Raw genomic sequence first — 8,461 nt, forward strand, 5'->3', positions numbered from 1 at the left:
GAGAGTAGAAACGGGAATGTAACGTATAGCCGAGTAGAAAAAGCCAGTAGTAGTAGTCAGCCAGATCACCGTCGATGAGGTTATTCGAATTAATTACGCGTGCGTGCGAGTTTTTTGCGATGTTCGACGTACGTCTGGCCAGAAGGGATACAGCGAAGTCATAAATTACATTACGCGAGAACCTCTTCGATTTCGCAGCCTTCGTTCGCGATAATTTATCAGCTAACGATATTAGCGATCTCGCAAGCTGCAAATCGTAGATCGTACGTAGATAACATCCCTTTCGCGATTTTACGTGAAACAGAATAATTGGATAACAGGATTTGCGATTTGTAAAATTCGCTTGTAGAATTTTACGTTTACTCGAATCTCAAACTCTCGATTGATTTTACGCTACGGCTTCGTTATATCTTTTTTGTCAAACGTTACTTTGCAAATGTGTAGCACGTATCTATTCGAGCCTCGAAATCCTTGGTTATCTGGACGGACGTTAGACAGAAAATTCCTCTAATTTTTATACCTCGATAGGATCGAATAGATGAACGGTTTTTGCGAGTAAATTAGAAGATATCAGTCTATTCTTCTAGGATCAACGAAACGTCGAAATGGTTGCAGTCAAAGCTTTATGGTACCGACAGAAACGCAGACTCTTGAAAAAGCAATCCTAAATAATCCGCGGATGGTTGGTTTCTATGCGATAAATCTTCATTTTCTAAAGCATACGATCGATCGGAATGCAAACGACGGCTAAAGAGCAGCACGATTCTTCGACATCGCGATCGATTTGTAAAACGATAAAGCTTTCACTGTACTTGTATATTTTTTCAAACGACTTTCAATGCGCATAGGTTACACGCATTCTCTTGAACGCCAATTACGGTATCGACTTTTATACGAGACTTGCTTTCGTCTTCGTTCGAAGCTAAAGATCCTCAACAACGCGATTTAGAGATAAAAGAAGAAGAGAACACGACGACGGAGAATCGAGGTCGAAGCGAACGAGCATGTTTTTATCATCATCGACATACGGAGGTAAATCCCCGAGATCTTTTCGTAAAAAGAAGGAAAAATACAAAAAAAAAAAAAAAAAAAATAGAGAAAAAAAGAAATAAACGCTTTGTTACACCGATCGTACATATCACAGTGAAAGGACCACGCGTTGGTAACGACGAGACGTGTAAAATCTTTCGATTCGCTACGCATTTCTGGATCGCCATCGATCAACGATCAGAAGAAGGAGATTTCAACTTCTGTAACGTCTTTTCTTCTCGACTTTTTAATATCGGGCCGATCCGTTCTTCGAAAACGATCGAGTTCGTGTTCGCATCGTATTAATCGAAATAAAAATACATCAGGCTAAGAACGACGACGGACTCGCGTTGTCACGATCGAGAATTACCGTTGTCATTGTCATCGTTGTCGTCATTATCGTTTCCATCGTTGTTATCAGCAGCAGCAAGAATATCGAGAGCAAAGAGCAGCCGAACGTACCTTTTGGAGAATGGCGAAAAGGCTCCGATCTGATACGGACGCTGCTGTTTGCAGAAATATTTTTTTACCGTTTAGCGTCAGTCAGCCACCTCATCTGTTCGTTTTAGATCCGGCTAGACATCTCGAACGCGGATACCTGCACGAAACGGATCGATTCCGCGTTCCACGTGCTACCTACACCCCAAAAGAACGTTAAGGACGAAAAGGAAAAGAAAGAAACGTAGTTTCGGCGCAATTTCCGAGCTTTCCCGCGAGAATTGTATCCGAAGCGCGCGTAACGGCACAACGCATAGAGAGTAGCAAACGAGAAGGAAAAAGGAAGAAGAGGGAAAAAAAGAAAAGAGTGAAAACTAGAGACAGGGGAAGAAAAAGGTTGCGTATTTGTTGCGCGTACGAATTTCCGTGCCTATGTCTGTGCGCGCACGTTCAATTCGTTCGCCCTCGAACTAATTCCTTTCGAAGCTGTAAATAACTAAGGATCGAGTCAAACTTGCGGGTGAAACGAGAGAAAGGCGCGAGAATGAACGACGAAGGGGAAGAATTAATGCAACAAAAAGAAAAAAAAAAGGGGGAAGAAAAGAGAAAAAAATTTAACAGATATGTACGAATAATTGTATAAAGACTGATTAGAGTTATCTTGGTATTTATTCTAATTCACAGTTAAACGCTATCGCTTTGCGCGCTCTCGAATACTCACGGAGCACGACACCAAAAGTATTCCCTGGCTCAGATTCCATTTTTCTCTTGTTCTTTGACATCTGTCTGCGATTACTCGGTCGCGTTTCCCGTTTCCATTCGTTCTTCCATTTGGCATTTCGCGCGCGAATCGCCACGAAACGTCGAGTCCTATTAATCGCCAAACGATCACAGCGGTGCTCGCTTAAATTTCAATAAACTAGGATTTTGTATCGCGATTCTCGCGCAAGCAGCGGCAACTTTGTTCCACGAATACCGTCGAGACGAGCGAATAGAATTTCGCTGTCGTTGTCGATACGCGTGATTTCCATTTTTAGTTGCATATCGAAGCTTTCCTTAAAACGTTCCACGTCTTATCGCTTGTCGAGACAAGAGTGAGATTTGCACGATGATATTTGCGGAACCGCGGCAGAGTTAAGCGAGCATTACTGGACCAGCAGCAACCACTAAACGCCGATCGATCGTTCGATGGATCGATCGAACGATTCTTGGTTTTCGTGTCTTTTATCGATCGATAATTTGATGCTCTGTTTGAAAATAGAACGAGTCATATACTCGTATCGGCCTATGAAACATTTTTTCGTCGTACAGACTGGAGAACGCGAAAAGCGAAACGGAAAAATGAAGAGAAAGGATAGAAGGAATAAGGGGAAACGAAAATCAACGATCGACGATCACGATCCGCGGTATTTCGATGATTTTTGTTTCGTATCGTTAACGCGTAATTCATCCGTATTCAAGGGAAGAGCCATCGGATTATACAAAACGCGTGCGAACAGAGCAAAGAGAAAAAGAAAAATGGTACGCGCGATTATAACAGCGACGCTACTATCGTCACATCGTATCAATATTATCCGATGCATCGTATAAACAAGTAAACTAGATGTAAACTTTGTATATTCATTTACCAAGAGAATAAAGATAAATTATTCGACGTACATACACGGAGCGAGCCGTTTTATTCCCGAAAATTTTTGTCCATTTCCCCGTTTCGTTATCCACGCTGGTTTATAAACGAATAAATAAAGCAAATATTCTCCGTCCGGCCCTTTCCTCCGTTCCTTTCTCCACTATTCGCAAACGCGCACGAACATATCTATTACGAATGGCGTAAACAAGGAAACGTTCGATAATTGCGCGAAAATCGAGAGCCAATTTATGCAAATTACAAATGCGAAAGAGACGGAGACACCGAGAGTCGAAGCGTTCGACTAGACTAACCGAGACTTTTAACTCGAAGCTCAAAATTCTCCGGTTTTCACTCGCGATCAACGAAACTTTTGCCAATACGTTTGTTACATTTTTCTAGTTAAAACGAAACTAAACGCGTTACGATTTGGGGCGTATTCGCTTAACGAAACGACGATTAAAAATGCATATCGGTAATCGAGTATAATTTAATTTACATCGTGTTTGGTGTCGTCTTAATCGGAAAGATCTCGTTAGTAGGCGCTCGATGTTAAAAATTCGAAAAATAAAAAGAGTTTCGCTTTCCACGATTCCATCGTATTACGTTATCGGATCGCGGCGAGTCATCGAGCTTCGCGTTGCGTCGGGAAAACCTTCATCCCCCGTAACGACCGTGCAATTATCGAATGTTTTCGTACGAATGTCCGCGGAACGACGGTTCGTTGGTCTGTTTTATTTACACGTTAATTTGTTCGTTCGTGAAATAATCGATTCGTTCGTGGACTAGTTTATTCGTTTATTCATTTATATTTCGTATTTGTGTTTATTTCTTTACGACATTGGTAAAACAGTTTGCTTACATAACGCCGTAATAAGCTATAACTAGATGTATTGACGGTTTAGGACTGTCTTGGAAATGTATTCTAACAACACGAGAAAAACGTTATATAACAGAGGGAGATCCGGTTCTGTTTCCGATTTCGATCGCGCGTGAACAATCCCCTTGGAAGGTGCACGATCGTTGCACATCGCATCGTCCCGTCGTATCGCTTTATCGATGTTTCACATCGCGCGCGATTTTTCTCGATTTTGTTCGTTGTTTAGAAGCGCGCAACATACTTTCTCAAACTGTCGATTCGATCGCGTCGAGAACACGTTCCACGCGTGTACAAACGCGTTACATAACGCGTATATCGTTCGTTGATCGTTCGCTTAATTCGAAGAAATTAAATCTACGCTTACAAATTATTACGATTTGCGTGCTAAGTTATCGCGTTTATCACGTTCTCTTCTGTTACGTACAGTATAAAATGCTAGGCGGTTTCTACGAGTCTTGTTAGGATCGCTACTCGTTTACGTAAGTAATTTATTGCGAATCGTCGCTCGATGTCACGATGAAACGACCCGCGCTCTCGTTCGCCTTTCTCGCTTTGTGTTTCCCATTCTTTAACGTATACCTACTACGCATACATACGAAATCGTTGGAGCGCGAGGGAAACGCGACTGGAAACGCGTCGAACTCGCACAGTGCGCTGTATCGCCGTTAAATCGAACGAACGTTTGTCGTGTCGCAACCTTATCGCAAACTGAACATTTTTCGGATGTTCCCTCTTGTCAATGGCAGGTACACGGACGTATTGACTCGACGAAGACCAGAAATATCACGCGCACAGGAAGAAGAAGAAGAAGAAGAAGAAGAAGAAGAAGAAGAAGAAGAAGAAGAAGAAGGAGGAGGAGGAGAAGAAGAAGAAGAAGAAGAAGAAACTATATATTTGAAATCAACTAATCCTGTTAATTAAGCTAGGCGCATAATATACGTATACTTGCATATAGTATGTGCCAAATATAGAGAGTCTGTATACATATATTTATATATATATATATATTGTATATATATTATCTGTATATGTATATTCTTATATACGTATATCTATAGGTATGCGTATATGTATGTATGCGTATGCATATTACTCGACGATATAAAATCTACATTCACAACAGTTAACAATGAATCATCGACGGGTCGATATCTATATCGATAAACAACGAGTCTCCTTGTTCGTGTTACTTAAACTTTTGAATCGGATAGAGATACCTTCGAAACAGATTTTTCGTTGGTCCGTTGTTCGAAAATTGGTGAACGAGACAGAGAGGGGCGAAGGACGGGTAAATAGGTCCGATCGAAACGTACGTAAAACGTCTAATTTTAAGCCGTATCGAATATATTGACTCGAACGTATGAGCTACGCCTATCTTAAGGGCACCGGAGAATTGATCCAAGTTACGCTAAACTATCTAACGATATACACCTACGATAACGCTACTAATTGATCTTTATTGACTAGAACCACACCAATTTTCGAACGTTGTTGCACGAATGACGAGTACGTTACTCGGCTACGAAACACGTAGGCGAATTCACAGAGTCGACGATCGGGAGAAAAATAAAATTCTACAGAGCCAAACCTTCGTCAACGAGAGAAGGCCGAACCACGTTTTACACCCATGCCCATCTTAGTCGTTCACCTAGCGAGTCCTTCTTTTTTTCGTTTCTCGGTGCACGTCGCGCAAGTCGCCGATCCGACTTAATCCCACTTGGTCGAAACGACGTCAACGTAATTTTCTAGCGAATCATCGCTGCTTCTTCGCGCGCCTCGCTTCGCGAAGCTGCATCCGATAATTACGCTTCGACCAATTGAACGCGTTTCCAACGCGTATTCGTATGCGTCAGAACGCACCGTCTCTTGCTTCGCATCGATCGATCGAACGCTTGTTAAATGCCGCGGTTGGCTTCGTTGAAGTTCAATTACACGCACGCACACGCATGTATATATACTCTATATGGAGGTGTAATTTGAGTTCAATTCGATCGATCGATCGAGCGAACGAGCGAGCATACTATATATCTCACGATATCGCTAATAGTTAATATCAACGTGTATCCGCCTGAAGCGCTAACAATATAACAAATAATGGTAGTGAACAAACACGTAGAACGTTCGATAATCATATAAATCTAAGCTTTCGTACGTATCGTATATACTTTTCTTTATGTATACTACGTACTGTGCATATACATATACATATACAGTGCGTAATATACAGTTTGTAGATGTATGTATTGCTACAGCTATATATGTATAATGCGTAATCGTACATATCTATATACGCACGCATACGATATATGTACGTGTGTATACGTACATGTACTTACGTAATGGAGCACGCATGCATATAACACACGCGTTCGGTTTACGTTAAAACGCCTGCGCGATCTTTGCGATCTGTCATCGGACCGCGTACCGATTCAAACGCAACTGTGCTCGTGACACATTACGAATTACGTTTGCATTGTATTTGCTTTTGGAACAGGCGAATGCACGCATACGGTACGATGTACGATGCACGATGTACGAAGAAGCGCTGATCAACGTAGACAGACAAATACAATAAATACTTAGGCTGTTCGCGGATCGCGGTTTGCTCTTTGTTTGGAATTCACCGCCGGCCCGCTTTCCGCTTAGCGACTACATAGAATATCGTACGTATAATAGTCTAGAAACGTTGATCGATCGTCTTTGCAAAATGGCCAGGCAACAGACAGATCGAAAGGTATGGGAAAACGGAAGAATACCGAACGCTATCCTTTTACACGCTGATCTCAAGGATCGCGCAGAGTAACGTTGTAGATACTTTCATCGGATAAGGCTGCGTTAATTATTGTCTCTTTTGTTATCTCGTCTCGTACTCGTCGAAAGTGTACCCTTCTATCTCTTTCACCTTCTTCCGTCAACTTCGTTTCTACCTTTTGACTCGCCTCCACTGATCCACGTGGGTCCTACGTAATCCCTTTGATCGATGCGTACGATTTGTCCGAAACGAAGCTTTTAATTTCTCCTTTGCAAGCAATCGTACTTTTACGCGAGTACGCGAACGGCGTTCGATCATTCGCTCGACTCGTTGAAAGCGCTCGCCTCTCCCTCACCCACGGTCTAATTCGTCCGATAAACTCGAACTTCGCGACTGGTTGCATCGTCTTTCGTCGTTTCATATTCGTTCAGGACGTTAGAAAGTGAAAGAAAAACAGAGATAATAGTGCGGAAAGGAACGCGCCAGAAACAACGTATTCGAGTGCACGTAACAAGCCTGTCGGTAAAAAGGTCGATAAAAAGACCGGTAGATAGTGAGGACGAATGGTGTCGATCGTCAGCGAGGAAAACAACGGTGCGTCGTAAATCTCGATTCGGACGTGGCTAGTTTGTCCGACGTTTATCGATTTCCTCTGGAAGAAAGCAAGCTTTTCGGGTGCCGCTGCATCGCGTCTGACTGTTAAACGTTAATTCTACTTCTCTGATCGATAAAGCGCTTCGTAGTAGCGGCTCCACCCGCAGTTACGCGCGAACAGAGAAATATTTCGTAAAAGACGGATTAAAAGGTACTTTCGTGATTTCGAAAAAACGCGTTAGGCCACAGGCAAACGATCGTTCAAGAGAGGGAAAGAAACATCGAAGTAAATTCTTTCGCAACATTTTTCGTCTATCGATACGCTAAATTCGCTGTTATCGACGCGCTGATTAGAAAATATCTATCAAAAAACGTTACGTTGTTGGAAAATTAACTTTTCCGCGGATAGAACCGTTTGAAAACACTGACGTACGCACACGCATACACGCGTATACTTGCATAGAAAACGTATATGTGCGCGATAAGAACAAGGGAACGATTATCTCGATAGCAAAATAATTATTCTCGCGTGTGCACTATATCGCTTGTCGAGGAAGAAAAACGGCAATACGAATCAACGAATTAACGAACCAACGAACGCACGGACGGACGAATCATCGTACAAGAAGAAATTGACTGGATGCCGATTGCGAGAAACGTTTAAAAACGTAAGAAATAAGCGAAAGTGCAGCAGCTTTCGATTAGAAATTTCGGTGGAAGTACGACAAGTAGAGCAGTAAGAGTCGAACGAGGAAACAGAGTAGGTTTGAAAGAGCAAAGAGGCACGAAAGATAGAAACGATATTCGATTAACGAAAACGACTGTCTAGAGTCTTCGGACTGTGGCGTCTCGCGCGTCTACGATTCGAAAGTAAGCGCGACGAGTTAATACGATCGATCCACCAGTTCTATTCCGCTACCGATTCTAGATTGCATAATACTTAACAACGTCGTCGTTTGCGTTTTAATACTGATGAGTGTATTGTCCGTTTGACCGACCCCAAACTTACGAACAACGATAGAGCTTGTTTTCGTTGCGTTTTCCATTTGCTTCCGAAAGAAAGCTCGATCGATATCGTACGAATAACAAATGGAAGCAAAGTGAAACACCGAGAATCGTCGATGTTTCGATGGAAGGAAAA

This window comes from Bombus bifarius, unplaced genomic scaffold (genome assembly GCF_011952205.1).
Source record: "Bombus bifarius isolate JDL3187 unplaced genomic scaffold, Bbif_JDL3187 scf7180000008206, whole genome shotgun sequence".
NCBI classification, from domain to species: Eukaryota; Metazoa; Arthropoda; class Insecta; order Hymenoptera; family Apidae; genus Bombus; species Bombus bifarius.